Raw genomic sequence first — 25,865 nt, forward strand, 5'->3', positions numbered from 1 at the left:
TCTATCTGCTCTTAAGGAAGATGCCCTCTTCCCCAGCTGTAGGTATGGATTCTGGATCAAACCATACCTGAAGCTCTTCCTTTCCATTTGAAAGCCAATGTATTTCTAGTATTCCTTTGTCATTTTGAATTGATTTGCATTACACTATAAATATGTTTTAGATTTTATTTTATTTCTATATAATTCATATGAAATATATGTGCATAGTTAAAATAATTTTAAGGAAATGAACACTCCTGTAGCAGACATCAGCTCAAGAATAAAGTTTTAGTGTATCAGAGGTCCCCTTCCTTGTTATAGCTGACTCCCCACCTGAATCCTCAGAGGTAGGCAGTATGCTAAATTTTTGGTCTATCATTGTCTTGCTTTCCTTTATCATTTAGCTCCTATGTATTCCTATCTAAAGCTATTTTCAAAATAGTGTTAAGATAAACTTTTCACTTTCATTCTCTCACAAGTGAATGGTGGTATTTTTCAGTCCCTCCATGGCTCCTTTTGAGTATGATAAATGTTAATATTAGTGTAAATGGATAATTTTTTTACTCTTTTGGCTCACATTCTTAAATGTGTCTTATTTAATAAATCTATCCATATTCAAAGGTTACAAAGATATTTTCCCATGTTTTCGTCTTTAAAGGTATTTTCCTATATTTTCAAGTTTTCCTTTCAGAGCAAGTCTTTCGTTTTTCCTAGATTTGATTTTTGTGGAAAGAAGTACAACTTCATTTTTTTCATAACACAATGTTTTATAAATTAACATAAACAATAGCACTTCTTTCCTACTGACATACAAGCTCTGGCACATATCAAAGTTTTCCTCTGTGCCTGGGTCAGTTTCAGTGTTCTCTATTCTATTCCCTTAGTCTGTTTGTCTAACCCTGTGTTAAACAATTTTCTTGGCTTTATATTAGCCTTGATATCTAGAAGGGTAAATCATCTTACATTGTTTTTCTTCTCTGGGAATTTCATGACTTCTTGATCTTTTGCTATTCCATGATAATTTTAGAACTAATGTGTATAGTTCCATGAAAAATTCTGATGGTACAACCATTGGAATAATACTGAGAAAATAGATGTATTGGGGGAGAATCACAATTTTACCATATTGAGTTCTTCTACACAAGATTATGAAAGGTCTTCATGCTCATTTGGATATTTTTAAATTCCTTTTCCAATACACTTTAAGTTTTTCTCCAAAAAGAGACGGCTTATCTTTCATTAACTCTAGTAGCAGGTACTTGGTGCTTTGGGTCACTGTAAGAAATGGCATCTTTCCTAATTGCATTATTGACTGTTCATTGCAGTACATAGAAATACAATTGGCTTTTATATGTTGATGTTTTTATCTAGCAATCTTGATAACCTCTGTTTAAATCGTATACTTTATCTGTAGATTCTCAGGTTTTCTATGTAAAATTACAGTTGACCCTTGAACAACAGGGATTTGAAGTGCATAGGTCCACTTACATGTGGATTTTTTAGAAAGTAAATACATGCTATAACACTGAATGATTCACAGTTAGTTAAACCTATAGATGAGGAACCATGGATACATAAAGCCTACTGTAAATACATACTTGGATGCTCACTGTGGTGAAGTGGAACCCCCACTGTTAACCCCCTTAACCCCTGCTGTTGTTCAAGGGTCAACTGTATTTCATCCATGAATAATGATAATTTGTTTCCTCCTTTTTAATCATTTTGCCTTTTATTTCTTCCTCTTTCCTTATTATACAAGCCAGGGCTACAGGTACAGTGTTGAACAGTGATGGTTATAGAGGACATCTTTGTCCTGTTCATCATTTAAGGATATGCTTTCAACACTATGTTAGTAAGTACTGCACATTTTTTGGACAGGCTCAATGGCAGGTTAAAAAAGTTTCCTTTTAACCCTCCTACGCTGTTAGTGGGAATGTAAATTGGTGCAACCACTATGAAAAGCAGTATAGAGCTTCCTTAAAAACACTAAAAATAGAACTACCATATCATCCAACAATCCTACTCTTGAGTATATACTTAGAAGAGAGAGAATGCTAATCCAAAATGATATGTGCACTCCAGTGTTCACAGCAGAACTACTGACAATTGCCAAGACATGGAAGTAACATAAGTGTCCATTAACAAATTAATGGATAAAGAAGATGTTGTATGTATGTGTGTGTGTATATATATATATACATATACATACACGTAATGAAATGTTGCTGCTGCTAAGTAGCTTTAGTCGTGTCCGACCCTGTGCGACCCAATAGACGGCAGCCCACCAGGCTCCACCGTCCCTGGGATTCTCCAGGCAAGAACACTGGAGTGGGTTGCCATTTCCTTCTCCAATGCATGAAAGTGAAAAGTGAAAAGTGAAAGTGAAGTCGTTCAGTCATGTCTGACTCTTAGCGACCCCATGGACTGCAGCCTACCAGGTTCCTCCATCCATGGGATTTTTCAGGCAAGAATACTGGAGTGGGGTGCCATTGCCTTCTCCAAATGGAATGTTACTCAGCCATAAAAAGGAATAAAATATTGCCTTTCAGAAACATGGATGGGTCTGGAAACTATCATAATAAGTGAGGTAAGTCAGACAGAGAAATACAAATATTGTATGATATCACTTATCCGTGGAATCTAAAAAATAATACAAATGAATCTGTTTATAAAACAGAAACAGATTCACAGACATAGGAAAGAAACTTATGGTTTCCAAAGGGAAAAGGGGTATATACATTAGGAGTATGGGATTCACAGATACACACTACTATATATAAAATATAGGAGCAACAAGAAATAACTGTACAACACAAGGAACAATATTCAATATCTTGTAATAACATATAATGGAAAATAATCTGAAAAAAACTATATATATAACTGACTCTCTTTGCTGTACAATTAAAACTAACATAATATTGTAAATCAACTACATTTAAGTTTTAAAAGTTTCCTTCTATTCTGTTTGCTAAAAATTTTTTTATGAATAGAGAGTTATGCAGAATGCCTTTTCTGCATCTACTGAGATAATCATGATTTTGATGTATTATCTTTTTTAAAAATTTGCTATTAAGCAAATCAAGTTGTTCATTTAAAAACATTTTTTATTTAATTAAAAAATAAAATTGTACCATATTTTAGTAACTTTTGTTTCAAGGTTATGCTAACCTCATAAAACAAGCTGGGGAACATTCTTTCTTAATTTGTTTTCTGAAAGAGTTTGTGCTATATTGGATTGGTCTGTTCTTTAAATGTTTAGATAACTGACCAGGAAAGCTTCCTGTGCCTGATTTTACTTGTTTTTTACTTTTTACTTCATAAAAAGAGTTTAATTAAAGATTCAGTTTCTCAAAAATGTATTAAATTCTCTTACTGCGGTGGCCGACTTTTAAAAATCTCCTTGTGATTCTGTCATACTATGTTTCGAGGCTACATTATTAGAGGCAAACAAATTTAGAATTGTTTTACCCTCTTAGTGAACTGAATATTTTACCATTAAGTAGAAGCTCTCCTTAAAGTCATTTCATCTGGTAATAATATATTTAGATCATGTTTCTTTTACTTGACATTTGACAGGTACCCCTTTTGAATCCTTAATTTTTAGTTTTTCTGTGTTCTTGCATTTTACACCTGATTCGTATAAATAGCATAAATGTTTGTTTCAATCCAGTCTAAAATTTTTGCCTTTTGATTGGAAAGTTTATTCCATTCATAGTTGTGATTACTGATATATTTTGATTTATTTCTATTTTATTATGTGCTTTTTATCTGTCCCATTTTGTATGCCTTTCCCTCTTCTCTCAAATTTTCATTTTCCCTCATCCTCACTCTCAGGAGACAAATACTCCCTGTATCACTGAGAAAAAAGCAGCAGTCAGAGGAGAACTTCCCCAAGCTTACCCAGAACATCTAGCCACTTCACTGCATCTAGACCCATCTATAGTGTCTTTTCTTCCATTGAGGATAAACTATTCATCCTCCCAACAAAGGCCAGCCCCACCATTCCTGCACTGAATCCCATCCCCTCTTACCTTCTCAATGACCTTGAGCAATTCTTCACTTAGCAATTCTTCACTCTCTGTTATGCATCATCTGTCTTCTGCTCTCCTTGGGATTGTCCCTATAAGCATATATATACAATTTTTTCTATCTTAAACTGTTCCTGGTTCTGAAACCTGTTTTCTCCTCCACTTATCACTTCAATTCTCTTCTTTATTTTACAGAAAAAGTCTTAGGAAGAGTTGTCTATACTTGGATTGCTCTGTTCTTTAACTTGTCTCCAGTTTCTGTTCTCCCCTTCTCTAAACGAATTGCCATGAGGTAAGTTATCAATGATCTTCACATTTTAAATCTTGTTCTTATTTCTCCTCTTACTTGATCACACAAAAGCACCTGACACTCCCTGGAGTACTCCCCTTTCCTTGAAATACTCCTTTCACTCAGCTTCCAGGGCACTCAACAGTTCCACTTTTTCTCTTACCTCGTTAAGAGAAGTATCTCTTAATGGTATCTTAATTTCTTTTGTCGTTTACTTTTCATCACTCTCATCACAACATGTTGGAATGTTCCACAGCTCAATCCTTGGAATTCTTTCCTTTTTTAACTACCTATACTCCACTGGTGAATTTGTGATTTAAATATTTCAGACTCCAGCACGTGCTTCATGGCGGTGGGGATCTGCTTTGTCCGTTACTGTGTCTCCCAGCCCCTTAGAGAGACACACAAAGAATATTCAATAAATATTTGTAGAATAAATTAATAGCTTGAAAAACATAAAAATAAAAGTTATTAGTCACTGTTTTAAAGTAAATATGCAAGTGGCTCAGTCATCTGACTGAGTCATCTGACTCTTTGCAGGTCACCCCATGGACTGTAGCCCACCAGGCTCCTCTGTCCATGGGATTCTCTGGGCAAGAATACTGGAGTGTGTTGCCATTTTCTTCTCCCGGGGATCTTTCTGACCCAGGGATAGAACCCAGGTTTCCTGCATTGCAGGCATGTTCTTTACCATCTGAGCCGCCAGGGAAGCTCTCAAAAATGAATCTTCTTAATAACATGCTTCTGGAAAAGATGGCTCAAAACATTAAGCTGCCCATAAAATGGGTAAATTGACTGGAGTAAAATAATCTAGGAAATAATAAGGCCCAATATATATGTACATTGAAAATTGGAGACCTGGGGACTCCTTTATTAAATAATTGCTTAAGAAAAAAAAGAGAAATGTTGTCTTGGGCATTTTTAAGCCAATGACCTACCTTTTACTTTTTGCCTTAACAAAGTAGATTGCAAATTTTAGAACAGGCCTTTAAATAGTAAAACCTTTGGTGAGCTGCTTAGAGAACAGTACTTGATTGTTCAAATTTAATGAAAAGGAAAAGAAAAGGAGATTATAGAAAGCCCATTGATGGTATCTTTCCCAGAGTCTCTGTTTATTAAATAATTTTATTTCTTCTTTATTAAAATGTCCATCAATTCTTTTGTTCATTTACTGGAGCTTAAACTTCTATCCTGAATTTGTGTGAGCTATTTTAAATAATTTGACAACAATTTTATAAATTTACAGGAAACATTTCCCCTCATCTTATGTTTTTAAAAAACATAGAACTTCAAATTTTAACACTTTGACCTAAATAGAATTTATTTTGGGGTACTGTATGAAATTAAGTATTATAAAACGCTTTGTTATTTGTCAACACTATCAATTCTGAACACATTTGTAGTAAAATAAATGGAAACCTCTTTTTTAGGGATAGTTGGATTTAGTTATAAAATTTCAATATCTTAAAGGACATTTCAATTTTACTTAAATGTATTTTAAGATAAATAACCTAGGTTAAATATAATGTTAAAATAATAAAACAGATTTAAATGGGCTCCTGTTTAACATCTTTCCCACTCCTAATCTTCTCTGATCCTTTTATAGTAATAAGGGTCAAACATGTATGTTTATAGAAACAGTAGTTTTGTTTCTTAAAGATAGTTTCTTTCATGGGTATTAATTTGCAAAGTTGATGATGACTCAATTATTTCCAGAAAATGAATCTTAAACTGGGCATCAAAAAGATGATGAAATGACATAAAACCATGTCTTTGTGATTATTTTTTTTTTTAATGAATGAAACAAAGAGGAAATTGTCTACTGAAAAAAAATTATACGGCTATACTTTTCTAAAAAGGAGTTCATATGAGAGGGATATAAAGTAGATATAATTGATCAAAAGAGAAATGAGCATTTTTTTTTTGCCCTTAAACAAGCCTATCTATCACTGCATAACAAATTGCTGCCAAATCAACAGCTTTAAACAGTTTATTATCTGTCAGTTTTGTAAATTAAGTTATTCTGGCTTGGTGACTCTCATTCTGGAGTCATGCTTTTGCTCAGATAGTAGATGAGGCTGGAGTTATGTGAAGACTTGCCTTGGACATCCAAGATGGCTTCTTCATTTCACACTTCAACTGGATAGGCTCTTCAGGCATCTATCTCTTCCATGGCCTCTCTATGAGGCCAGGTTGGGTTTCCTCATAGAATGGTGGTCTAAAGTAAATTTTAAGTGGCTACTTGTTTCCCCTATAACATGAGCTCTGAGACCAAGTGACTCAGTGACTCAGTCTTAGATGTCACAAATCATCACCACTACTGCACTCTTATTTGTTAAATGGGCCAGCTCAGATTCACTGTGGAGGATACTGCACAAGGGTGGTAATTGCTATAACTTGTTCTTCTGACTAAATGCTCTTCTGCTACTTTGGAGAATTTAACTGTGTATTCAGACTAATAGCAGAGAATGAGAAAAGGGCAGAACAAGCATCTGAAAGTCATGTCCTACTCTTTGTGACCCCATGGACTGTACCCTGCCAGGCTCCTCTGTCCAAGGGATTCTCCAAGCAAGAATACTAGAGTGGGTTGCCATTTCCTCCTCCAGGGCACCTTCCCAAGCCAGGGATCGAAGCTGGGTCTCCTGAATTGCAAGCAGATTACCCACTAAGCCACCAGAGAATCTCCCAACTGAATGATAACACATGAAAGTTTGGCCCCTTGAAGGGCACATTTCTTTATTAAGTGCCAGATGTAATAACAACTTATCATACTATAACAGTGGGCATATTGAAAATGTCATAAAATTTTAGACCTTGATGGGATTTGAAAGTCAATCTTTTTTTTCTGTTTTGTTTTTTGGCTACATTACATGGCTTGCAGGATCTTAATTCTCTAACCAGGGACTGAACCTGTGCCATGGCAGTGAATGCACCAAGTCCTAACCACTGCACAACCAGGGAATTCCCAAAAGCAAACTCTATTTCAAAGACATTCCAACTAAGGCCAAGAATGGTTAAACAGCTTGCTAAAGGTTTATATAAATCACTGAAGACATTCTAACTCGTAGTTTACGAATTTGCATGCAACATGCCTCCTTCTTTTATCCACAAGTATTTGAACTAAAAGGCTTCCCTAGTGTCTCAGACGATAAAGAATCCACCTGCAATGTGGGAGACCTGGGTTCGATCCCTGGGTTGGGAAGATCCCCTGGAGGAGGGAAAGGTTACCCACTCCAGTATTTTCACCTGGAGACTCCCCATGGACAGAAGAGCCTGGTGGGCTACAATGCATGGGGTCGCAAAGATTTGGACATGACTGAGCAAATAAGCACATTTGAACTAAAACTTTACTAACAAGACAACTGACCTAAGTATGGTTTTCCTTATTAATTTTTAAGAGCTCAGAGAGTGACACCTGTGATGTATTAAAAAGTATATATAGAGAAAAAAAGCCCAAGTTTATTATAGACTAATAATTCTCAAATTTGAGTAAAGTATGAACCCCTTTTTAAAAAAAAAGAAAGGAGAAAAACTCTCAATGGCCACATTATTGACTTAAATTTCTTATTTAAAAAACTACATGATTATAGTTTTGTATCATATTTCAATTATATATTTGTATTATAGTTCAATACAAAACTTTGTGTAAAATTCTTAGGATTAGAACATGTACATAACTATGAAACCAAAACAAATGTGCAAGTTTGTTGAATAATATCTAACACATATACTAGTTAATGGATAATAGCCATTTTATATGTAGCAACTCATTTAATACCCAGAATAACTCTATAAGGTTGGAGACTATTCATTTAATAGATGAGAAGTCAAGATACAGCTGGTCAGTGGGGACCTGGGTTTCACAATTAATTGAGTATGAAAAATATTGTTGGACAGAAATTAAATTGCTGCTTGTAAATTGAGTGTGGTACTGACTGTACCTCTGTAGATCTTCTGGGTTTAACATACTTAAAATGAGTACTTGAAAAGATACAGGTACCCCAATGTTCATGGCAATATTATTTACAATTGCTAAGACATGGAATCAACTTAAGTGTTCATCAATAGATGAATGGATAAAGAAGAAATGGCATATATAACGTATGTACACACACACAGAGAGAAATACTACTCAGCCGTAAAAAAGAATGAAATTTTGCCATTCACAACATGATGGACTTGGAGGGCATTATGCTAAGCAAAATAAGTCAAAGAAAGAAAGACAAATACTGTATGATATTACCTATATGTGGAATCTAAACCATACAGGAAACTGCTGCAGCTGCTGCTGCTGCTAAGTCGCTTCAGTCGTGTCTGACTCTGTGCAACCCCATAGACAGCAGCCCACCAGGCTCCCCTGTCCCTGGGATTCTCCAGGCTAGAACACTGGAGTGGGTTGCCATTTCCTTCTCCAATGCATGAAAGTGAAAAGTGAAAGTGAAGTCACTCAGTCGTGTCCAACTCTTAGCGACCCCATGGACTGCAGCCTACCAGGCTCCTCTGTCCATGAATTTTCCAGGCAAGAGTACTGGAGTGGGGTGCCATCGCCTTCTCCAACAAGAAACTAGTGAGTATAACAAAAAAGAAGCAGAGTCACAGATATAGATAACAAACTAGTGATTACCAGTGGGGAGAGGGGCAACACAGGGGTAGGGCTTAAGAGGTACAAAGTATTAGGTATAAAATAAGCTAGAAGGATATACTGTACAACACAGGGAACATAGCCAATATTTTATAATAACTATAAATGGAATATAACCTTTAAAAATTGTGAATCACTATATTGTATACCTATAACTCACATAAAATAAATTTTTAATTAAAATGAGTTGGAGAGTGACTAATTTCTCCCATCTCTTTTTTCTCTTCTGTCAGCTGTTAACTACACCTTGAAAAAGCACAAATTAATGTTATTTGGTATTCACTTGAAGCGAATGTCTTCTTAGAAACTAAGTCCACAGATACATTCAAATCATTTTTCCATTTTATACATCATTTGTCCATTTTATAATTGGGTTATTTGTCTTTTTATTGTTCAGCTCTAAGGTCTCTCATTAGACTTTGACAGGGTGATACTGCTAGGCACCAATGCCATGATTAATGCAAAAACATGCATTCTGAAATTGCATACTTATACTCGGTCACAAAGTGGTCATCTATGAGATCCAGAGTCAAATCTGCTTCTACTGAAATTTTGTAGATTATAATTAAAAATATACATTTTAAATGTTTAATAAAATACTGATATCAGAAATATTCCTTCCACTTACTATAGCAAAGAGCAAATTTTTCAAAGAGGTTAAGGCAGTGTTAGTTGCAATAGCAAAAGAATAAAAAAAAATGTGTCTTCCTAAAGCTCAGGGTAAAGAAAACAATTCTATACTAATATTATGGACGATAGCAATTAAAAATTATAAGCATCTGGACTATATTGATGCATGCAAAGTCATTCATGAAACAATGTTAGCCACAAAATATGTCTTAAACAGATATACACTCATACATTCTAATAGATTTATAAATGTGTCTACATCATTTGTCTTCAGACAAAATTTATGAAACATATTCTTATAAATCTACCAAAATTTATTATTATACTTATAAATGTATATAATTTTATCTTCAATATACTTCAAATATATTATATATAAATTTATTAAAGTACATGAATATGCATTGACAAAAAATGTAAAGTAATGGTAACAGAATTTTATGTTTATTGGTTTCAGAGAGCAGTGTTTCAAAAAATGGTTCTATTTCATTAATATTCAGTCCTCAAAAAAGTTTGGGAATTTGTTGGGGAGAAGTAAAGGAAATGTCTTTTAGGTAGAAATTCTCAGAGCCTTTAACCCACTAATTTGAATTGTGAATCTCTAAAATAAAGAAGTTCATCATATTATTTATCTGTTATTATCTGTTATTTTAGTCTGTTATTTTCATCATGATTTACATTTATTTTACTTGTGTAAACAAATTTGTGTAAATCTCATTTGTACTTGTTCATTAATTTATTGTCCCCAAACTATCAGTTCTAATGGGACAGGTAAGTATGTCTATTCTTCACCATTTTCCAAGTGCCTTAGCCAGGGCACACAGCAGGAGCTCAATAAATACTTTTGTAGTGAATGCATTTCTTGCAAGAGCATTTTGAGGGACTAGAGCTTGAAGTTACATACTTTGGAAATGACCACTCTAAAGTTACTCAATTGTATAATAACTTCAAAGAAAATACTGTGTGAACGTCTCTAGGCCATTAGAAAACCATTTAATAACTTATTGCTGTACTTCAGTGGAATCCATTACTACTTCATGGAACTAAAGGGATTTCTCAGAGAGCATGTCATGACCTGGAAAAATCTTGCGAAATCATTTTTATACTCTGCAACTCCAAATGACAACTGTAGTAAAAATGACAGTAACCATGGAAGAAGTTGAAAGGAATCATGTTTGCATCAATACCAACAATTCTGGGAAACACATCTGGTGACCTGAGATTTTCCATGGAGAATGTCTTATTTTAATAGTTCAAGTAGACATGTCTTCTGGAAATTGCAAATTACTGACTCATTGGTTCTCTTTTAGGATAAGCGATTTCACATATAACTTGATTTTTTTGAATAGTTCAAATCCATGTTAAGACAGCTATTAAAATATTTAAAATATATGTCTTACCTACCTGTTTGATACAATAACATAGTTTAGGATACTTAAAAATCCTTTGTTTTTAATAACCCTTGTGGAAGTTATATAATGCTATTGTATATTTTAAGAACATGGGAAAGCTAAGCACTTCATCAACTACTAAGTTTCATGCATTTCCTCTACCTGCCCCATAGAAGTGTTAAAAATACTAATTTCATTATTTCATAGTGTTGAAACAAAATAATAAAAATTGATACAAAATTTAATTATTTTTTTCCCAGTTACCAACGTGGAAAGAATTTTACCAGATGCCAGTGCCACCACATCATGACACATCATTAATGGGTAGCTCATGTCTAAACTTTTGAACTTAATATTTGGCTGTGGGGGAGGGGGCACATGTCAAGTCAAACAAAGAATGTATTTCCAAAGCAGCATTTGCAAAGGTTAGTCTCGGTATAGACTGCAAAGGGGAAAGTGCAGTGTTCAGTAATCGATCCAAGACCTGCTTCAAGAGTTTTTCCCCCCTGGTTAATAAAACACCGGAAGAGATTATTTTTTAAACTTAAATTTGCTGAAATGGGGATTTACTGATCTATGAAAACTAATTCCCCAAATTTAAGAATCTTCAGTAAATCGATTTGACATTTGAAAATAAAGATCTCTTGCTTCTGCCTGCATCTTCGGCACAAAAGATGGATACCTGGCTATTTGGCAATCTGAGGGGTTGGGGGGGAGGGGGTATTTATTTACATAATCCTCAAACCAAATCCTCAAACAGCTCAGGAATCTTCTGAACACTCAAGGCCATTGTGGCGTAGGCAGTTAAGTGGCATTCCCAGGAACCCAGGTATCCTACCTCACCTGCCGTTCCCCGCTCCGCTCCCCCCCTCCCCGCTCCCGACCTATTACTCTTTTTCTCCTACACCAAGCTCAAGCACCACCAGCTAGAATGAAGGTCAAAGCTAACAAACTGCTATGTGGTCCGCCAGCTCTGAGGGTTCTCTCCTATCCCAGGGAGTTGTTAAATGTTGTTCATGAAAGGGCATTTCTGAACATTTTATTCCAAGGACACAGTCAAGCCAAAAGATGATTTGGGTGGGTAGAGGCGAGGGAAAGAACACGTACAGGATAAAAAGCGCAGTTTCTTGGAGACTTGCCAGGAACTGAGAGTGGGGAGAGCGGGGGTGTAATTAAAAGCAGAGTCTAGACTGGAAAAGGCGGCTGTACAGCACACAAGCAATGGAGGAGAAAAGTGGGCTCAACTGTTCTAAGCGGCTTCAAAATGAATACTGGAGGAGCCCTGCAGGGAGGCTCAGGCCACGGGTGGATGGATACTCAGCGGCTCCCAGGAGGTGCAGAGGTTAGGGGAAGCGCCAAGTTGTAACCGTACAGCCAGTACTCCCCGCCGCTTTGCTTGCACTTCCTGATGGTCCACGTACTCCCGGGCTCTCCCCAGATCTTCCCCTCACCCTCTCCGAGCTCTCCGACTCCTCCCCCGCCGCCTCAGCTCTCCCACCTAGCCCGCTAGGGGTCCCCGGTCCCGCTCCGCGCTCTGCGGGCTCCCTGCGCGCAGCCCCTAGCGGTGGGTCTTGTGAGGCCGGCATCAGCGCGCCTCCCTCCCTTCTTCCTCCCTCCCTCCCTCCTCTCCGTGCTCCCCTGCCCTGCGCGATCCAGCTTGGGGAGGCGGGGAAGCTGCCCGAGCGCGACCGCAGCGGTAGCCACCCTGCAAGCCGCCAGCCAGAGGTACGGTCCCTAGGCCCTAGAGCCCGGGGAGGCCCCCGGGGAATCGGCACTGCTGGAGAGATCTGCGAGGCCCGTCCCTGCCCGGCGCGGAGGGCGCGGAGGTGAGTGTTGGGGAGAGCGCCAGGCGCGGTAGCAGCTGCAGAGTTGGGGGTCAAGATGCGGTCGGTGCCAAGCGCTTCATGCCTCTTTCCCAGGATTCTGCGGCGTCCGCTCTGAGCTTCTGGGGTTCCTGATCGCCTGGTACCTTGAGGCAGGGAGTGGGGAGGGAGTCTGTTCCACGGATTCAGACCCCTACTTCGCCGAGCTCCCAGAAAGTCCTGGGGTTGGTTGGGCCCAGGAGAAAGGAGGCCAGGAGAGACACTGTCCCAGGTAGGATGTGGCCCAAGGGAACGAAGGGAAAGGACGGACAGGTTACCTTAGTCTGCCTGATACTCTTCTATCCACTTTAGGTTCATGCAGCGTATTTCACTGAAGATCCGGCAGCGCTGCTTTGCGAACGTGTATATCTTTCTAGTAGTCATTTTGTTTATTACCCAATGATGTGACCGTGGTGTGTTTAGGCCATTATGTGTTAGAAAGTAATTGGCCTCTTCTTTGAGTGTCGTAAATTATCTAAGCCCTGTATTCAGCCACAGCCAAAACTTGTTGAAAATTATGGCCTAAAAATCTTGCTCTTAAAATAGAGCAGAGAGATAAAGAGAATTTTTGTTGAGAGATTTCCAGTTATTATCTTCCTTACTGCCTTGGAGAAGGATTGGTGTCAGTTTTTGCTCCTCAGGCAATACATTTTTTAGATGGAAAAACTTATTCCAGGTCATGGTTAATTATCACTCATCACCTTGAAAGAGGGAGGAGTCGAATTTCAAGTCCTGCCCCACCCCCACTCTCTTGACTTTGATTGGATTCTAGTCAAGCTAACAACCCCCGCGCTGGGAACCTTTTTAGTTCTCTGCAAACCACGTCCTCGCCACACCCACACACTTTTTTCACCTATATTATTTCTTCGTCTTGTTGATCTCCATTTACTTATTTTTTCTTTCTCTAAGTCTCTTATTGTTTTTTAGTCTGCAGCTGTCTCTGTTTCTCTTCAGAAGAAAAATACCCATCCTAGAGATTTTGCAGGATATTTAGAAACATAATTTGAAAGGCTACAGTTTCTTTGTCTTAGCTAGTCAGACTTGGAGAGGGGGGGCAGTGTGAGGGGGTAGGGGATGGAGAGGTGTTGAGGGAGTGAGACAATATCAGTAATGATGAATTGAGCAAATTGTGCAGAAAGGAAATGAAAGGCTATATCTCCAGGTCACTTTTTATTATCTAGTGACATGGAAAACAGACTTATAGTGAGTGAGCATAATTATAATACTGCAGTTTCAGTGAAGAACATATTCAGGGCATCGGAGAGATGCATTTATTCTGTGTTCTTCCAGTAACCATGACATTGACTTAACTATGACATTGATATATCACCCCCTTTGGGCCTGTGGGCTTGCTGTCTTCATCAGCAAAATGAGGGATCTTATCTGGAGACCTATTACATCTCTTTTGTCCATGATATTTTTGGATGCATTTGACAAGGAAGAATATTTATCGTATTCTTATGTACTATGTGTCAGAGACTACGGAGGGAGTGATGGACAAGACAGACATGGTTCTACCCTCAGGGAGCTGATTTTCCGGTCAGGAAAATAGTAATGAGTAAAGAATAATTACATAAGAAAGGAAACTTAACAGGGGCTCAAAACAAAATTGGTGTGAATCATTTTACTGAAGAGACATGATAGCCTGTTTATAGAATGGGAAAGTGACTGGTCCTTTCTACTTCAAGAAAAGGATTCTGTGACTGGAACATAGGGAGGAACAGTCATACAGGATGATATTGAAGAGTTATACTGGGCCTAGCTAGTCCATTCAGAGCCTTCAGGTTAGGTTCATTTAGGTCAGAAAGGTGTGTGAGTGAGGGCTGAGTTGTGTCCAACTCTTTGTGGCCCCATGGACTATAGCTGGCCAGGCTCCTCTGTCCATGGAATTTTCCAGGCAAGAATAGTGGAGTGGATTGCCATTTTCTTCTCCAGGGGATCTTCCTGACCCAGGGATTGAACCCATGTCTCCTGAATTGGCAGGCGGATTCTTTACCACTACCACTGCCACTTGGGAAACCCGTAGGTCAGGAAGGTGACTGTAATTCAAAAAGCAACACGAGGCCGTTGATTTTTAAGGAGGTGAAAGATATCATCTGATCTAAATTTTAAGACAATCTTAGCTGCTACCTGGAGAATGGTTTGGAAAGAAACGAAGAAATATGTAGAGAGACCCATTAGAAAATGTCTGCAGAGTTCAGGTGAAAGATGAGAGAGACTTGGATTAAGCTAGTGTCATTGGAGAGAGATTTTTAAGAAATATTTGGGAAAACAGAAGTTGGTGTTGGGTTTTACGTTAAGGGTGAGGGAAAGCAAGGACTTGAAGTTCACGTCTAGATTTCTGGCTTGACCGAATGATGGGTATGTATGCTTAGTTGCTCAGTTTTGTCTGACTCTTTGCAACCCCCTGGACTGTAACCTGCCAGGCTCCTCTGTCCATGGGGTTTTCCAGGCAAGAATACTAGAGTGGGTAGCCATTCCCTTCTCTAGGGGATTTTCCTGACCCAGGGATCGAACCCACGTATCCTGCTTTGCAGGAGGATTCTTTACCACCTCAGCTACCAGGGAAGCCCAAATGGGTAATGATATCATTTACTGAGAGGAGAAAATTTGGATGAATGTGAATAGATCTGAGTAGAAAAAGCTGTTTCATTTTGAACCTGTTAAGTTTGAGATGTCTCTGAGGAGATCATAACAAAAGCTGCTTGGAAGGAGAAACGGGATGGTGTCCAGGCCAGAAATGGACAGACTGTCCTTTGATAGGTGAGATTGATAATGGTGAATTTAAGGTGAGCTGAGTTTTCAGATTTTTCTTTAGCAGCTTTCACCAACTTGAGTGCAGATAACAGTGAAAATGGATAGCTGGGTTCTTCCACAACTAGAGATTTGCCAAGTGGATGTGATGGAAAGGAACTACAACAGAATACCACTGCCTGGGTAGCTTAAACCACAGACATTTATTTCTCACAGTTCTGGAGGCTGGCAAGTCCCAGATCAAGACACCGGAAGATTCAATCTGGTAGGGGCCCACTTCCTGGTTCATAGACTTCTCTCTGTGACCTCATGGCAGATAGGAAAAGAGAGCTCTCTGGGTTTTATTTTATCCAGTTGATAAGGGTTCCACCCGTGTGACCTAATCCCCTCCCAAAGGCTGTGCATACTAACACCCTCACATTGGGAGTTAGGATTTCAACATATAGTTTGGGTAGGGTGATAAACATTTAGTGTGTAACAAGAGTCCATCTTTTTAAGTGAGTAATGATAAATACACACTGTGAAATCTAGGATGGATAAAGAAACCAGTAGAGTGAGAATATAGTAAACAGATCAGATTTCTCCTGCTATCTGGAATTATCAGTGTGACTATTTGACTAAATTATTGGAAGGCCAAGAGATAGTGCTTGGAGATATCTGAGGTGAGGTGGAGGCAAAGATTCGTTGCCTTAGATGAAGGAAATGAAGCCATGAGATTAAATGGTTCATCCATTTGAATGATGAAGTGGTCAGCATGACAACTGCTGGGGTAGAGAGGAAGACTGTGTTAGTATTGGGAGCCAAAGTCACTGGTAATAATGAATAAGCCAGAAATCAGTAGATGATAGCAGTGGGCATAGGGAGAGGATATTTAATTTTGCCATGAGCTTCAAAGGAGCTTGGGGTTTGCAGGACAGAAGAAGAAAGATTCAGTATAGCCTGCAAAGTAAAAAATACACCAACCTCATTGCCTGGCCCCAGAGGATTACCTTTTTTTGGTAACATATCCAAATCAGCAGGCTTTGAAAGCCACCAAGATCTCTGAGAACAACAGTCCTTTCATAGTTATTATCATCCAACAATTAATGTTCTAGATGTTTGTGAAACAAATGTGGTTCTGTTTTATAAAATTAATATAACACAACAGCTGCCATTCAGCCAGAGGAATGTCAAGGAAACTCCACTAAATTGAAAATCTTATGAGGTGATGTATCTGAGTGTAATAGAATTCTCTTAGCTTGATAATATACTTCAGGTGGAAGCAGTGACAAATTTCTTCTTCTTGGGCTCTAAAATCACTGGATGGTGACTGCAGCCAGAAATTAGAAGACAGTTGCTTCTTGGAAGGAAAGCTATGACAAACCTAGACAGTGTATTAAAAAGCAAAGACATCATCTTGTCAACAAAGGTCTGTATAGTCAAGGATATGGTTTTTCCAGTAGTCCTGTATCGATGTGAAAGTTGAACCATAAAGAAGGCTAAGCACTGAAGAATTGATGCTCTTGAATTGTGGTGCTGGAGAAGACTCTTGAGAGTCCCGTGGACAGCAAGGAGATCAAACCAGTCAATCCTAAAGGAAATCAACCCTGAATACTCATTGAAATGACTGATGCTGAAGCTCCAATACTTTGGCTACCTGATGGGAACAACTGACTCCCTGGAAAAGAGCCTGATGCTGGGAAAGACTGAAGGCAGAAGGAGAAGAGGACGACAGAGGATGAGTTGGTTGGATGGCATCACCGATTCAATGGACATGAACCTGGGCAACCTCTAGGAGGTGGTAAGGGACAGGGAAGCCTGGTGTGCTGCAGTCTATGGGGTTGCAAAGAGTCAGACATGACTTGGCAACTAAACAACAACAACATACTTCAGGGATTAAATGCATACATCAAGTCAAAGGTCCACTCAGGAAAACTGTGACCTTGAGATTTCAAGGAGTCTGTGTACTACTTAAATCATAATGTTAAAGGTCACAAATTTGAAGTGTTACAGTGTTAAATATAAGCTAGCAATTCCCATTATTATATAGCTATTAGTCTTAGAAACTAAGAGTTTTGCCAAGAGAACGCACTGGTCATAGCAAACACCCTCTTCCAACAACACAAGAGAAGACTCTACACATGGACATCACCAGATAGTCAACACCAAAATCAGATTGATTATATTCTTTGCAGCCAAAGATGGAGAAGCTCTATACAGTTAGCAAAAACAAGACCGGGAGCTAACTCTGGCTCAGATCATGAACTCTTTATTGCCAAGTTCAGACTGAAATTGAAGAAAGGGGGGAAAACCACTAGACCATTCAGGTATGACCTAAATCAAATCCCTTATGACTATACAGTGGAAGTGAGAAATAGATTTAAGGGACTAGATCTGATAGACAGAGTGCTTGATGAACTATGGACTGAGGTTCGTGACATTGTACAGGAGACAGGGATCAAGACCATTCCCATGGAAAAGAAATGCAAAAAAGCAAAATGGCTGTCTGGGGAGGCCTTACAAATAGCTGTGAAAAGAAGAGAAGCGAAAAGCAAAGGAGAAAAGGAAAATTATAAGCATGTGAATGCAGAGTTCCAAAGAATAGCAAGGAGAGATAAGGAAGCCTTCCTCAACGATCAATGCAAAGAAATAGAGGAAAAAAACAGAATGGGAAAGACTAGAGATCTCTTCAAGAAAATTAGATACCAAGGGAACATTTCATGCAAAGATGGGCTCAATAAAGGGCAGAAATGGTATGGACCTAACAGAAGCAGAAGATATTAAGATGTGGCACGAATACACAGAACTGTACAAAAAAGATCTTCATGGCCAAGATAATCATGATGGTGTGATCACTCACCTAGAGCCAGACATCTTGGAATGTGAAGTCAAGTGGGCCTTAGAAAGCATCACTATGAACAAAGCTAGTGGAGGTGATGGAATTCCAGTTTAGCTATTTCAAATCCTGAAAGACGATGCTGTTAACGTGCTGCACTCAATATGCCAGCAAATTTGGAAACTCAGCTGTGGCCACAGGACTGGAAAAGGTCAGTTTTCATTCCAATCCCAAAGAAAGGCAATGCCAAAGAATGCTCAAACTACCGCACAATTGCCCTCATCTCACACGCTGGTAAAGTAACGCTCAAAATTCTCCAAGCCAGGCTTCAGCAATACATGAACCGTGAACTTCCAGATGTTCAAGCTGGATTTAGGAAAGGCAGAGGAACCAGAGATCAAATTGCCAAAATCTGCTGGATCGTTGCAAAAACAAAAGAGCTCCAGAAAAACATCTATTTCTGCTTTATTGACTATGCCAAAGCCTTTGACTGTGTGGATCACAAGAAACTGTGGAAAATTCTGAAAGAGATGGGAATACCAGACCACCTGACCTCCCTCTTGAGAAACCTATACGCAGGTCAGGAAGCAACAGTTAGAACTGGACATAGGACAACAGACTGGTTCCAAATAGGAAAAGGAGTATGTCAAGGCTGTATATTGTCACCCTGCTTATTTAACTTATACACAGGGTACATCATGAGAAACACTGGGCTGGAAGAAGCACAATCTGGAATCAGGATTGCCAGGAGAAATATCAATAACCTCAGATATGCAGATGACACCACCCTTATGGCAGAAAGTAAAGAGGAACTAAAAAGCCTCTTGATGAAAGTGAAAGAGGAGAGTGAAAAAGTTGGCTTAAAGCTCAACATTCAGAAAACGAAGATCATGGCATCCAGTCCCATCACTTCATGGGAAATAGATGGGGAAACAGTGGAAACAGTGTCAGACTTTATTTTTGGGGGCTCCAAAATCACTGCAGATGGTGACTGCAGCCATGAAATTAAAAGACGCTTACTTCTTGGAAGGAAAGTTATGACCAACCTAGGTAGCATATTGAAAAGCAGAGACATTACTTTGCCAACAAAGGTCCGTCTAGTCAAGCCTATGGTTTTTCCAGTGCCCATGTATGGATGTGAGAGTTGGACTGTGAAGAAGGCTGAGTGCTGAAGCATTGATGCTTTTGAACTGTGGTGTTGGAGAAGATTCTTGAGAGTCCCTTGGACTGCAAGGAGATCCAACCAGTCCATTCTAAAGAAGATCAGTCCTGGGTGCTCATTGGAAGGAAAGATGCTAAAGCTGAAACTCCAGTACTTTGGCCACCTCATGCGAAGAGTTGACTCATTGGAAAAGACTGTGATGCTGAGAGGGATTGGGGGCAGGAAGAGAAGGGGACGATAGAGGATGAGATGGCTGGATGGCATCACCGACTCAATGGACATAAGTTTGAGTGAACTCCAGGACTTGGTGATGGACAGGGAGGCCTGGCGTGCTGCGAATCATGGGTCGCAAAGAGTTGGACACGACTGAGTGACTGAACTGAACTGGACTGAGTCTTAGAAACAAAAGAATTTTAGGTTAGAAAGGACTGCAGAGTCAAGTACAACTTTTTTTTTTAACAAAGGAAACTGAAATTCATAGTAACAAGATGATTTCAGAAGCCTAGGCCTATTCTTTCTCCTTGATACCACATAAATAAAACTTTCTACAAATGCCATAGTCCTCTCATTTATTTAGTCTGTATCACCTGTAAATAACATCAAAAGAAAAGATAGAGAAACTCTAGGGCCGTGCTAGTCCAAGTCTGGCCCATGAACTAGGACCATGTGTATCACCTGGGGTCTTGGGAGAAAGGCAGGCTCTCAAGCCTCCTCCAGACCTAAAGAATCCGAATGTGCATTGTAGCAAGATCCTCAGGTGATCCTACCCACATTAAAGCTTGATAATTGGTCCACCTGGAAACCCTTGTCTGTTCAGGTCAGTGGAACCTATGATGCCTGAAGAATTGAGGAGAGAAGCCCCTAGTTAGAGAAGGAAATGACAACCCACTCCAGTATCCTTGCCTGGAGAATCCCAGGGACAGTGGAGCCTAGTGGGCTGCCGTCTCTGGGGTCGCACAGAGTCAGACACGACTGAAGCGACTTAGCAGCAGCAGCAGCAACAGCCCCTAGTCAGACAGAAGAGAGACTCTTACTGAAACACTCTGAAATTTGAATGTTATGAAATAACAGGAACAAAATATGCCGTGCAGTGGGATGACACATTTTAAGGAATGGCACTGTCCTTTCCAAAAAATGAAGAGAGGAAATTGAAAAATAGTGAGTGGACCTTCTGAGACAGCTCAGAGCCTGCAAGGGAAAGGGCTGCATCCTCCAGCTTCCAGCATCCAGGGGCGGCTGTTAGTCTCTTGCTAGGGTTACTTTTCATTATTACAAACAACAATGTGAAAAGAAATGTAACTGAGTATCAAAAAGCCCTATCTGTTATCTCCAAATACTCAAATGAGTATGTGGTTGAATCCTGCCTCTTTTAGTATAGTTGTTGTCAATCTTGGCTGCGAATTAAAGGATATCATTTAAAATCCTGATGAAAAAATCTCTTAAAAAATTCAGACTGAACTTTAGACTAATTAAATAAAATCTGGGGTTAGGGGTGGTGGTGACTGGGTATCACTATGTGGTAAAGCTCCTCAGGTCACTGGAGGGTGCAGCTGGAGTTGAGAACCACAGCTTTAGAAGGTTGTTCTCCATTGTGGAAAGAGGCAGCTCTGAGACTGAGATTCTGCCTCTCCACTTAAGCCAAGTAATAGGTGCCTCTATTTCACCCATAGTACCAAGCAGAATCAGCAAAAGACAGGCCACAATCTACTGTGTGAAAGCCAGGGGGATGTTTAGGACATTGCAGGAAGAAGGATTTTTTTTTTTTTTTAAGAAGCATATACTAGTTTAAAAAACAAAAAAGAGGCATATGCTCTCAGCAAATTTTTATTAAAATTTGAGTAACAACAGTTATTGCTGGTGGGAATGTTCTAAAACTGGATTGTTGTGATGGTTACATAACTCTAAATATACTGAAAATTATTAATTTATACATTTTAAATGGGTAGATTTCATGATATGTAAATTGCACCTCCGTAAAGCTTTTTTTAGTTGCTATATATGCTTCAATATTTATAGTTTCATCATATTGTTTGGAAGACCAAGAAGCCAGTGCTTGTTTGGTGTCACTGAAGTGTTAATACCTAGCTGAATGCCTGGGGGGTCAGGCTCAAAAAGACACTGGATGGGAGAATGGTTGGGGATGGATGGTGAGTATCCTTATGACCTTTGGCTGTAGACAGATTTCTAAATTGATGTCAAAAATAAATAAATAAATTGATGTCAATCATCAGAGATCCCTACGGTTCACAGCACCCAGTGGACACTGGTGCCTTTTCTAGCCTGTTCATGGTATGGCATTGAAAGGGGAAATGGGTTTGTGTAGAGGCTAGAGTACTAGGCCTTTCATAGAAGATTATTTATTTGTAAGTTGCTACAACACAGGAAAACTTGTATTTGCTAGCCAGTAAACATAGGTGTGGGCTTCTCTGGTGGCTCAGTCAGTAAAGAATCTGCCTGTAATTCAGGAGACCCAGGTTCCATCTCTGAGTCGGAAAGATCCTCTGGAGAAGGAAATGGCAACCCACTTCACTATTCTTGCCTGGAAAATCCCATGAACAGAGGAGCTTGGCAGGCTACAGCCCATGGGGTCACAAGAGTTGGAAACGACTTAGTGACTAAACATAGGTGTCCTTATCTCAAAGTATAATCTGCAACACGTTATAAAATGGGGAGATTATATCAGCATGATATAACCTGCTATTCCCAGCTTCATTTGGGAATATGACATACCCCCTTGTCATTCAGTTTGCATTGCTACGAGAGTCCAGGTATGCACAAGACCCCTGACTGTGCTTGATGTAACAGGCTTTCTTATAAGGTGGATGGAAGGATGTGTATAGCATCTTCTGTGCCCTAAACATAGAGGAAAAGTGGGTAGGAAGGATGTTGTTGCTTTAATTTATTGAAGAAGATCCTAAAATATTTTTATCAACTGAAGTTGTTGGGCAATACATTTTTAAAATTGAATTTCTAGACTAACCTAAATTTAACCAGAAAGCTTTTTTTGTTTAAAATCTTCCTACCATGAATTAGATTGCTTTCTTTCCCTAATAATTTCAACATAATAAACATATAAAGTTTTGTTTTGGTGATTTAGGACCTAGAAATATCATAAAATCATACCCATATAAAATATATTGAATACATACTGAGCCTAGGAAATATTTTGGGAGTTACTTGTTATTTTGCTTATCTCATTTAAATTCAGGTTATTTGAAAAGTCTGGAAGGCTTGGAGTTAGTTAGCATTATTTTGCTCTAATGCTATTATATTTCTTTTCTGAAAATTCTTCAGTTGGTTCTAGAAAACATGAACACAAAAAGACACTCAGATCCAAGTATGAAAAATTAATGAATCATTTGTAATTACCATAGTTTATAAACAGAATTTCAAAGAATAAATCTGCATAGTTTTAATAAAATTAGTTTCATAATTTTGAGGGAATGATTTTTAAATGAGGATGCATACAAATTATCCAAGAGTTTCAGCTGAAAGAATTTAATAATCTGACTTAAGTGGATTTAAATATTCAAATGGTGAATAGTGGTTGGACTGCCTTACATTAGGGCAGTTATTCTCAAACTTTAATGTGCATCAGAACCACCTGAGGACTTTTTATAACAGATTGCTGGGCTCCACCCCCAGGGTTTCTGATTTAGGAGGTCTGGGATAGTGCCTAAGAATTCACATTTCTAACCAGTTCCCAGTACTGCTGATACTGCTGGTTCAGGGACCATACTTGGACAGCTGCTGTGTTAAGAAATCACATTCTGATTTTTCTAGCAGAATTGCAGCTTTGCTTCTGGGCTTGTCTAAAGGACTTACAAATTTCTTCCAAAAAATGAAAGCCTAAAAAAAAAAAGACCCCACCTCTTCCCTCAAAGAAAGTCTTTATTGTTATAAACAGGTGAAAGTGAAAGTGAAAATCACTCAGTTGTGTCCGACTCTTTGCGACTCCGTGGACTATACAGTCCATGGAATTCTCCAGGCCAGAATACTGGGGTGGGTAACCTTTCCCTTCTCCAGGCAATCTTCCCAACCAGGGATCAAAGCCAGGTCTCCCACATTGCAGGTGGATTCTTTACCAGCTGAACCACAAGGGAAGCCCATAAACAGTTGGGTTTTATGTTTATTTAAATACTGAGAGACTGTAGAGGTTATCTTTTTGCAACTTAAAGATCATGATAGTAAAATCTCTAGTTACATAAAATTAGATGGGGATATTTGATATATCATCTGAGGATTAAGCAGACATCTCCAGCAGCAGGGAAGTTGTCCAGGGTGCTTTCCCACCTCTTCCCAGAAAGATTTTCTCTCCAAAAGGCTTAAGGAGCACTTTTATATAAGAGTTTCCAGTAAAATAAAAAGAAGGGGAGAGGATCTATATAGGACTGCCAACTCAAACAACTTTTATCACTATCCTTATATGAGAAACAGACATTTTGACCCCTAAAGTTAGTTAAGATATACTCTCAGAGAAAAGGACAATTTGGCAAATTGAATAATTTTATGAAAAACTCCCTACTGTATCCATATACTTTTTAACTGCTGTTGACCAGTGATAGCTTCATATTTGGGAGCCAGTGCTCTAGTACTTTGAAAGTAAGGTCACAGAAAGCCAAATTTAATTTTGGGTCCTTGAGGTCTTAAGCTAGAATAAACCTGTAGTGTACCTCCCTTGAAACATTCTGTGTAATTTTGAGATTATTTTGCAAGTACAATTCATATATATAGAATGATTTGAGGTAAGGAGACACCATATGATACTTTTCTCTCCCTGATTTTCTAGAATAACTATGCTCTGATCATACTATCTAATTCTTAATTATATGCTGATATGAGTCTGTTTTTCTTTCTCTTGCTTTTTAATTCAAGTATATCTTGTCTTTTCTTAAATGGAATGTAAACTTAAGTGTAAGCACTGTGCTTCTCTTCTTTATATCTTCTGTGCAAAGTACACAGTGGCCTGAATAAATTCATGCTGGACCACGGAAAAACAGATCTCCCTTTAGATTATAGTTGCATCACTCCTTATCAGTGGAAATGTACAATGTAAGGTATTTATGACTCTTACTTTGTAAATAGGTAAACCTTTTTCAGCTGTTGACATTATTCACTTCTTATAACCCTATTAAAAAATATTTATTTATTTCACTGCACAGGATCTTAGTTGTGGCATGTGGGATCTAGTTCCCTGACCAGGGATCGAACCCAGGGCCCCTGCATTGAAAGCTCAGAGTCAAAGCCACTGGACCAAGGAAAGTCTCTTATAACCCCATTTTTTATGGACATCACAATTGTAAACTTCAGCTCAGCTGTTAACTAAGTGATCCAAAATGATAGCTTACAGAATTGAAAGGAGATTCATGAGATTCTTACTCCAGTGTCTTGGCACCCACAGTTTGTGGAGAGGAGGTGCTTTTTAGGTCTATGTACAGGTGAGTTCCACAGGACCCACACATATTTCTTGGCTCTTTTTTCCTCCCCTCTAGAAGCAGTATATACCTTCATGGTATTTTCAGTGCCCTCAGAGAAAATGGGTTGCTACCTGGGGGTTCTTCAAGAATTACCCAGCAATCAATCATGGTTTTTTTTTTTTCATAGTATTAATAAAGTTATATCTTGGTTGGTTTTGATCTAAAACTTGGATTTACTGATGATTGATTAATAGCTATAAATCCAAACTATATAGCTTTGTCATTGTTGTTCAGTTAGTTCTAAGTCCTGTCCAACTCTTTGCAGCCCCATGGACTACAGCACACCAGGTCTCCCCATCCCTCACTATTTCCTAGAGTTTGCCCACTTTATAGTTTTGGGTTTACCTAAAACTATCTGAGCTATGATTCATACTTCATTTAGAGTTAGTATTTCTTTTTGAAGAATAAAACTAATGGGTGACTTTTGGTGATCTTGATAGTTTTAAGATATCCCATACAATGTTTGCACTGCAGTGTTAGAATTAGCAGAGGTCAAAAGACTTATATGTGAAGCTGAGTTGTGTTAACTACAAAGTGCACTCTCTTTGATAAGTTGCTAAAGTTCTCTAAGCCTCTGTTTCTTCATCTTTAAGATGGGCATAGTAGGTACTTCACAGCCATCTGAGAATTAAATAAGATAATATATGTGAAAATATTGCAAACCATGAAATAGTATGTGCCATTATCATATGCTTTCAACAGTGTACAAATAATCCATCTCTCAAATCCATTAAAAGTTGTTTTTTTTTCCTCATGAATGCTTTTAATTACTTAAAACTTTGATGAGAAGAGTCTCATTTATTAGACCAACTTCTATTTATAGGCACAGTCAT

The 25,865-nt window shown here is 38.6% G+C and overlaps 1 protein-coding gene across 1 annotated transcript in view; it reads left to right on the plus strand.

The window, feature by feature from the left end:
* The first annotated feature begins 12,182 nt into the window (after nucleotides 1–12,182).
* Nucleotides 12,183–25,865, plus strand: part of STEAP2 (STEAP2 metalloreductase) — a 31,374-nt gene continuing 17,691 nt past the window's right edge. The window contains exon 1 of the mRNA XM_019958891.2: nucleotides 12,183–12,788. The gene's annotated coding sequence lies outside the window, so the exon portion shown is untranslated. The remainder of the gene's footprint in view (nucleotides 12,789–25,865) is intronic.

This window comes from Bos indicus, chromosome 4, assembly GCF_029378745.1.
Source record: "Bos indicus isolate NIAB-ARS_2022 breed Sahiwal x Tharparkar chromosome 4, NIAB-ARS_B.indTharparkar_mat_pri_1.0, whole genome shotgun sequence".
NCBI classification, from domain to species: domain Eukaryota; kingdom Metazoa; phylum Chordata; class Mammalia; order Artiodactyla; family Bovidae; genus Bos; species Bos indicus.